The sequence below is a fragment of the Budorcas taxicolor genome, chromosome 22 (genome assembly GCF_023091745.1).
Source record: "Budorcas taxicolor isolate Tak-1 chromosome 22, Takin1.1, whole genome shotgun sequence".
Taxonomy (NCBI): domain Eukaryota; kingdom Metazoa; phylum Chordata; class Mammalia; order Artiodactyla; family Bovidae; genus Budorcas; species Budorcas taxicolor.
Window position 1 is genome coordinate 46,041,385 of NC_068931.1, and position 9,093 is coordinate 46,050,477.

A 9,093-nucleotide genomic window follows, 5' to 3' on the forward strand; every position below is an offset into this window, starting at 1 on the left:
GGCCTCTTACAAAGAAGCTTGCAAGAATATTTTTGAGGTTGCTAAGTATTAATATCCCCTAGAAAAGGAAATGGCAGCCCACTCCTGTATTCTTGCCTGGAGAATCCACATGGACAGAGGAGCCTGGTGGGTTACAGTCCCTGGGGTCACAAAGAATAAGACATGACTGAGCAACTAAGCACAAGTATTAATACAGACTGAGGTTTTATACATGTGAATGTTGTCAGCCTCCCCTTTATCTAACACCTTTCTTCCAAAAGGCTTTAATCTTTAGGGTTAAATATCCTTCTTAAACCTGCATTGACAATCCCCCAGACCATTAGAAGGCTTGTAGTTTCACAGAGGTCCATATGATAAAAACAATTCCAAAGGGTGGAAGTTCTGTTCCAAATGCTACGCAGTTGCTCAATGATGTCATCAAACGTGATCTCTTTCCATCATCAGTCTCGGCATCCTCAGACAGCTTCACTTGCATCCCCAGGTTTTTTTACCTCATGGTTCCAAAATAGCTGCCTTATTTGCAAACATCACAACCTTATCAGGAAGAAGAAGGCAACCAGAGCTGCAAGGGAGTCATTCCTTCATGTTTCTCTCTTATCAGGGAGAAAAGTCTTTCCCAGGAGCTCTCCAAAAATACTTTCACTTGAGTCCTTCTGGCAGAACTGGGTCATATGGCCAGTCCGGGTTACAGAGGAGTCTGGGAAAGTAACCATCTGGCATGCTTCTTTTATATGCAGGACACTTGTCAGCCTCTATTACTGCAGAGGTGGTGCACTCCACCATAGTGCAGCAAAAGCAAGAGGAATGACTGTTGGACAGGCGCCAACATTCCTGCCTTGGTTGGTATATGGTTGGTATATGGCACCACCATACAGCACACAGTGCCTATGTGCCCAGGGCACACTGGAGAAAATCTATGATGACAGACAAGACTGTCTACTATGGGATTCACAAAGATTTGGGACAAAGACCTCAACTAAAACCTTTTAACACGGTGATTCTTTGCTGAATACTTACTGAAATATTCCAGAGTACGTTAGATATGCCAGCCTCATACAAGGTTTTATAGCCTCTGACTAATAGGATTCTAAACAAAGGGTGAGACAGCCAGCGATAATGATCAAACCAAAGAAAGTTTAGGGTCCATTCATGTTCTAATCAGCCCTCTTAATCTGACAGTTGCATCCTCTAAATCATTCCATGTTGGAAGTCCCCTTTGGAAATTGTAGAGTTTAAATTCAGTTCTGAAGCATTTAAAAACAAGTGTCTTGACATTTTCTACTTCATGGTTCCAAACAAACAATGAAAAAGCCAGTTTCCTGTTTGGGTTGGGTCCATGGGGTCCTAGCCCATAGTAGCTTTGAATTATAGTACAGTGGCATGCAAGGACTTGAAGGGGAAGAAATGAAGCTCAGAGGAAAGCACTGGCACAATACCAGGAAATCTGGCTGAAGTTAAGTCCATCAGGCCAAGGAAACAATAAAAGCCAAGACACGAGTTACTGGCCCAAGAGCAAATGCATCTTAGGGCAACGAGAGCACACGTGGGCCAGCCCAGGAGAAGCCACTCTAACGAGGCCTTGCTACACTATGAGACCCCAGGTTGGCTTCTCTTCAAGAGGCTAGATCTGCGAAAGCAACTAGCCGCTCACAGCACTTGAAACAGTGAAAGTGTTAGTCGCTCAGCCGTGTCCTGCTCTTTGCAACCCCATGGACTGTATAGCCTCTGTCCATGGAATTCTACAGGCAAGAATACTGGAGAGGGTAGCCATTCCCTTCTCCAGGGGATCTTCCCAACCCAGGGATTGAACCCAGGTCTCCCGCATTGCAGGCAGATTCTTTGCCTGAGCCATCAGGAAAGCCAGCCTAAATAGATGTGGACTTTAAGGATACACACTGGATTCAAGCGTGACGGACAAAAAAAAATATACATAAAATTTCTTGATGACTTTTTGACTGGAAGTTGGGATGAGAACACTTTGAATACACTGAGTTAAATGAAATATTAGTATATCATTAATTTTACCTTTAAAAAAAGTTTAGTGTAGCCACTAGAAAAATTTAAATTATATATAAGACTTGCATTTGTGACTCACACTGTATTTCTGTTGGGCAGTGCTGGGCTAGACAATACCCAAAGCCTCTGTGGCAACTCAGATGGCACTGAGTTGTTGGTTGGAACTCAACTTTCAGAGAATCTGTCCTTCCCTTTGAAAGAATGAATGGGTAAAAAGCCTTTTCTCTGTTACGCTGCTAGCTAATTTTTTATCTCAAACCTATGAGTTCAAAGACTGTAAATGTTCATTTCAGGCAAAATTTTATACCTTTCCAGACTACTCTGTGCACATCAAAGGTGTCATGTTTTAAAAAAAAATTAGTATACAGCTACAGAATGAGGAGACTGATTTTCTTGTGTGTGGTATGAAGCTGTTCTGAAGTTAGAACCTGAAAAGCATCTTCAGAAGCACTCAGAGCTAGGGCAGCACCACTGGAATAAGGGTTGCCTCCCAGTGTGTCCATGTGAGGGATGCCATCACCCAGATGTGCCAGGGCCCATCAGTCACAGACAAGGAAGAATGGACCACCAGGGTATAAGGCATCAGGGAACGGTGGCAGACTGTGGCAAACTGAAGACTGCATCCCACTAAATGCTAAATTTCCTCCATGGGCTCCCTTTTGCAAATTCTATTCCCCAGCACCTCTTATAAACACTCTATAAAACTTCTTGACCAAGGGCATTTATCAGAATTATGCGTTAAGAGCCTTTGAAAAAATGCAATTGCTCCCATCCCATCCTGGACTCCCTGAATCTTCGGTGACTCCACAGATGATTCTGGGGAAGGCAATGACAACCCACTCCAGTGTTCTTGCCTGGAGAATCCCAGGGACGGGGAAGCCTGGTGGGCAGCCGTCTATGGGGTCGCACAGAGTCGGACAAGACTGAAGCGACTTAGCAGCAGTAGATGATTCTAATGTGCCCTCCTACATAAAAGTGACTGCAAGTTCAGAAAACTAAGAGATCCTTGGAAACTGGAGTACCTAAGAATGGCTTCCTGGAGATGTGACTCTGCCCTTGTTCTAACACGTTCCCTCCCTGGCTTACCTGGACTTGACCTTGGAAACTCATTTGGATTCCTCCTGGATTCCCTGACTACCACCCTTTCCAGAAAAACTGCTAGGGTTCAAAGACATGATGCTCTTACCAAGGGGCCATGTTTTGATGGGCCCTGATATTGACAGTGTGGACATGTATACAGAAAATGGTCAGGGAAAAAAAGAAGTTCCTGTGGAGGACAATCTGTTTCCTTTAAGTGTGCAGAGCTTACATACATGCGTCAACTGGTATTGACCATCATTCCTATCACACTCTCACCCTTAACCAAGGCAATGACACAGAGTTCATCTTGCCCACCCCCATGGGCTACTCCTTTCCATCTGTAAGAATGACCTAGAGTGCCAAGCAGATCTTTCATAGATGCAAGAAAGTCAAAGAGAAGAAGACTGATACTGTGATTCCCCAGGCCCTGCCCCTTCCCCTTTACCCTTCTATTCATCGTGTAAGGAAGACTTGAGCTTCTCATTCCTTCTACTTGGGACCTCCCTCAATATCCACACCTGTTCCACCTTTCATTCCCCAACCAATCACTTGCAGCCCTGTGCGTCACTGATCATCACAGGACCTTCAAAGGCTTCAAGACACAGGCTTATTACAGCATGAGGATCCCCTTTCTCAGCATCCTGGATATGACTGGCTGGTACCCTGACCAGACCAGCTGATAATGTTTTCAAATATCGACCTGGAATACATTTGGTCAAGTGAGCCAGTGCAGACAGACTTTGTGTGTCTCATGCTGGTTATAATTTAATGCAAAGCATCATTTCTTTCCAGGCTGTGACTGGGGTCTAAGGACGCAGGATTCAGCATTGGGTGCTAGAGGGACATGCGGTCACACTTGGATCTGATCAGGTCAACACTACCATGATCTAAGTAAGGGGAGCCAAGACCCCAAGATGCTTCTACCAGCAGGCTTTCACCTGCCCTTAGAGCCTGAAATTTCTCCACTGAAGCCTCAGTGAAAGAACATTACATTGTGATGACAGCCATTTATTAGGATCTGAGATATTAAATCAGAAATCAGATTCCAAAATCAGATTGATTATATTCTTTGCAGCCAAAGATGGAGAAGCTCTATACCGTCAACAAAAACAAGACCAGGAGCTGACTGTGGCTCAGATCATGAACTCCTTATTGCCAAATTCATACTAAAATTGAACAAAGTAGGGAAAACCGCTAGACCATTCAGGTATGGCCTAAATCAAATCCCTTATGATTATACAGTGGAAGTGAGAAATAGATTTAAGGGTCTAGATCTGATAGATAGAGTGCCTGATGAACTCTGGAATGAGGTTCGTGACATTGTACAGGATACAGGGATCAAGACCATCCCCATGGAAAAGAAATGCAAAAAAGCAAAATGGCTGTCTGGGGAGGCCTTACAAATAGCTGTGAAAAGAAGAGAGGCAAAAAGCAAAGGAGAAAAGGAAAGATATAAGCATCTGAATGGAGAGTTCCAAAGAATAGCAAGAAGAGATAAGAAAGCCTTCTTCAGCGATCAATGCAAAGAAACAGAGGAAAACAACAGAATGGGAAAGACTAGAGATCTCTTTAAGAAAATTAGAGATACCAAGGGAACATTTCATGCAAAGATGGGCTCGATAAAGGACAGAAATGGTCTGGACCTAACAGAAGCAGAAGATATTAAGAAGAGGTGGCAAGAATACACAGAAGAACTGTACAAAAAAGCTCTTCACAACCCAGATAATCACGATGATGTGACCACTAATCTACAGCCAGACATCTTGGATTGTGAAGTCAAGTGGGCCTTAGAAAGCATCACTACGAACAAAGCTAGCGGAGGTGATGGAACTCCTATTGAACTGTTTCAAATCCTGAAAGATGATGCTGTGAAAGTGCTGCACTCAATATGCCAGCAAATTTAGAAAACTCGGCAGTGGCCACAGGACTGGAAAAGGTCAGTTTTCATTCCAATCCCAAAGAAAGGCAATGCCAAAGACTGCTCAAACTACCGCACAATTGCACTCATCTCACATGCTAGTAAAGTAATGCTCAAAGTTCTCCAAGCCAGACTTCAGCAATACATGAACCATGAACTTCCAGATGTTCAAGCTGGTTTTAGAAAAGGCAGAGGAACCAGAGATCAAATTGTCAACATCCGTTGGATCATGGAAAAAGCAAGAGAGTTCCAGAAAAGCATCTATTTCTGCTTTATTGACTATGCCAAAGCCTTTGACTGTGTGGATCACAATAAACTGTGGAAAATTCTGAAAGAGATGGGAATACCAGATCACCTGACCTGCCTCTTGAGAAATCTGTAGGCAGGTCAGGAAGCAACAGTTAGAACTGGACATGGAACAACAGACTGGTTCCAAATAGGAAAAGAAGTCCGTCAAGGCTGTATATTGTTACCCTGCTTATTTAACTTCTGTGCAGAGTACATCATGAGAAACACTGGACTGGAAGAAACACAGGCTGGAATCAAGATTGCCGGGAGAAATATCAATCACCTCAGATATGCAGATGACACCACCCTTATGGCAGAAAGTAAAGAGGAACTAAAAAGCCACTTGATGAAAGTGAAAGTGGAGAGTGAAAAAGTTGGCTTAAAGCTCAACATTCAGAAAACGAAGATCATGGCATCTGGTCCCATCACTTCATGGGATACAGATGGAGAAACAGTGGAAACAGTGTCAGACTTTATTTTTGGGGGCTCCAAAATCACTGCAGATGGTGACTGCAGCCATGAAATTAAAAGACACTTACTCCTTGGAAGAAAAGTTATGACCAACGTAGATAGCATATTCAAAAGCAGAGACATTACTTTGCTGACTAAGGTCCATCTAGTCAAGGCTATGGTTTTTCCTGTGGTCATGTATGGATGTGAGAGTTGGACTGTGAAGAAGGCTGAGCGCCGAAGAATTGATGCTTTTAAACTGTGGTGTTGGAGAAGACTCTTGAGAGTCCCTTGGACTGCAAGGAGATACAACCAGTCCATTCTGAAGGAGATCAGCCTTGGGATTTCTTTGGAAGGAATGATGCTAAAGCTGAAACTCCAGTACTTTGGCCACTTCATGCGAAGAGTTGACTCATTGGAAAATACTCTGATGCTGGGAGGGACTGGGGGCAGGAGGAGAAGGGGACGACAGAGGATGAGATGGCTGGATGGCATCAGTGACTCGATGGACGTGAGTCTGAGTGAAGTCCGGGAGTTGGTGATGGACAGGGAGGCCTGGCGTGCTGCGATTCATCGGGTCGCAAAGAGTTGGACACGACTGAGTGACCGAATTGAACTGAACTGAGATATTAAAGCCCTAGTGTAATTAGTTTATCTGGTCTCTTCTCACCTAATAGCTGGTAAGAGCAAATCCTATAAGCAAGAGACTCTAGAAGGATTAGTTTTGGTGGCAGGTTCAAGGAAGATGGTATCTAGAACTGAGAAAGTGATCGTACAAAGGAAAGAGGAGGGGAGACAAATTAAAAGAAAGCAAGAACTATACTTGATCAAAACACATTCCCCCCTGAGCACAGCACCATGAAGAGAAAAAGCAGTAGGCAAGGACCAGGGAGTGCAGTCAGGCATGTGCCTGTGCCAGCAGGGCAGCGTATGGAGTACACGTGGGTTAAGAAGCAGTTTTCCTCCTCACGCCATTAAGAACATGATTACTTCTTCTCGTAATCTTGAAATCCCAGCTTGACTGACATAAAGGCCATTTGTTGTTTTTATCTCCCAGATGCAACTTCCCACCTTCTTCTAGCAATAGCACCTCCCTTTCCTCAGGAAATGTTTCTTCCCCATCCGTGGGATTCTCTCTACCAGCCTCAACACCCTACTCTTAGGAGCAGAGGAGTCAAAGACTTCAGACTTGGTTTAACAAATACTCTAATCCCCTGGCCACAGGGATTGGCCCAGGGGAGAGCCACCTGACCCAAGCAGGAATTCTTGATTCAGATTCTGCCCTGCAGGAATTTGCAATCCAAGCAGACATCCCAGGATAGAAAGAAATTGGAGCAAGGTCTGACAACAGTGATCTGGAAGACGCCCCTGAAATACTCAAGTCAGCATGGCTTCTTCCCTCAGCCCATCCCTTGAGGCCAGACTACTGTTACTTTCATGTAGTGAACTATCTCATCAGTTCAGTTCAGTTCAGTTGCTCAGTCATGTCCAACTCTTTGAGATTCCATAGACTGCAGCACACCAGGCTTCTCTGACCATCACCAACTCCCAGAGTTTACTCAAATTCATGTCCATTGAGTTAGTGATGCCATCCAACCATCTCATCCTCTGTCAACCCTTCTCCTCCTGCCCTCAATCTTTCCCAGCATCAGGGTCTTTTCAGTGAATCAGCTCTTCACATCAGGTGGCCAAAGTATAGGAGCTTCAGCTTCAACATCAGTCCTTTCAATGAATATTTATGACTGATTTCCTTTAGGATGGACTGGTTGGATCTCCTTGCAGTCCAAGGGACTCTGAAGAGTCTCCTCCAACACCACAGTTCAAAAGCATCAATTCTTCAGCACTCAGTGTCCTTTATAGTCCAACTCTCACATCCATACATGACTACTGGAAAAACCATAGCCTTAACTAGATGGACCTTTGCTGGCAAAGTAAAGTCTCTGCTTTTGAATATGCTGTCTATGTTGGTCATAACTTTCCTTCCAAGGAGTAAGTGTCTTTTAATTTCATGGCTGCAGTCACCATCTGCAGTGATTTAGGAGCCCCCAAAATAAAGTCTGACACTGTTTCCACTGTTTCTCCATCTGTATCCCATGAAGTGATGGAACCAGATACCACGACCTTTGTTTTTTTACTGTTGAGCTTTAAGCCAACTTTTTCACTCTCCTCTTTCACTTTCATCAAGAGGCTTTTTAGTTCCTCTTCACTTTCTGCCATAAGGGTGGTGTCATCTGCATATCTGAGGTGATTGATATTTCTCCCGGCAATCTTGATTCCAGATTGTGCTTCATCCTGCCCAGAGTTTCTCATGATGTGCTCTGCATATAAGTTAAATAAACAGGGTGACAATACACAGCCTTGATGTACTCCTTTTTCTGTCTGGAACCAGTCTGTTGTTCCATGCCCAGTTCTAACTGTTGCTTCCTGACCTGCATATAGGTTTCTCAAGAGGCAGGTCATGTGGTCTGATATTCCCATCTTTTTCAGAATTTTCCACAGTTTATTGTGATCCACACAGTCAAAGGCATTGGCATAGTCAGTAAAGCAGAAATAGATGTTTTTCTGGAACTCTCTTGCTTTTTCCATGATCCAGCAGATGTTGGCAATTTGATCTCTGGTTCCTCTGCCTTTTCTAAAATCAGCTTGAACATCTGGAAGTTCATGTACTATTGAAGCCTGGCTTGGAGAATTTTGAGCATTACTTTGCTAGCATGTGAGATGAGTGCAATTGTGCAGTAGTTTGAGCATTCTTTGGCATTGCCTTTCTTTGGGATTGGAATGAAAACTGACCTTTTCCAGTCCTGTGGCCACTGCTGAGTTTTCCAAATTTGCTGGCATATTGAGTGCAGCACTTTCACAGCATCATCTTTCAGGATTTGAAAGAGCTCAACTGGAATTCCATCACCTCCACTAGTGATGCTTCCTAAGACCCACTTGACTTTGCATTCCAGGATGTCTGGCTCCAGGTGAGTGATCACGCCATCGTGATTGTATGGGTTGTGAAGATCTTTTTTGAACAGTTCTTCTGTGTATTCCTGCCACCTTTTCTGAATATCTTCTGCTTCTGTTAGGTCCGTACCATTTCTGTCCTTTATTGAGCCCATCTTTGCATGAAATGTTCCCTTGGTATCTCTAATTTTCTTAAAGAGATCTCTAGTCTTTCCCATTCTGTTGTTTTCCTCTATTTCTTTGTACTGATCGCTGAAGAAGGCTTTCTTATCTCTCCTTGCTATTCTTCAGAACTCTGCATTCAAATAGGTATATCTTTCCTTTTCTCCTTTGCTTTTTGCTTCTCTTCTTTTCACAGCTATTTGTAAGGCTTCCTCAGACAGCCATTTTGT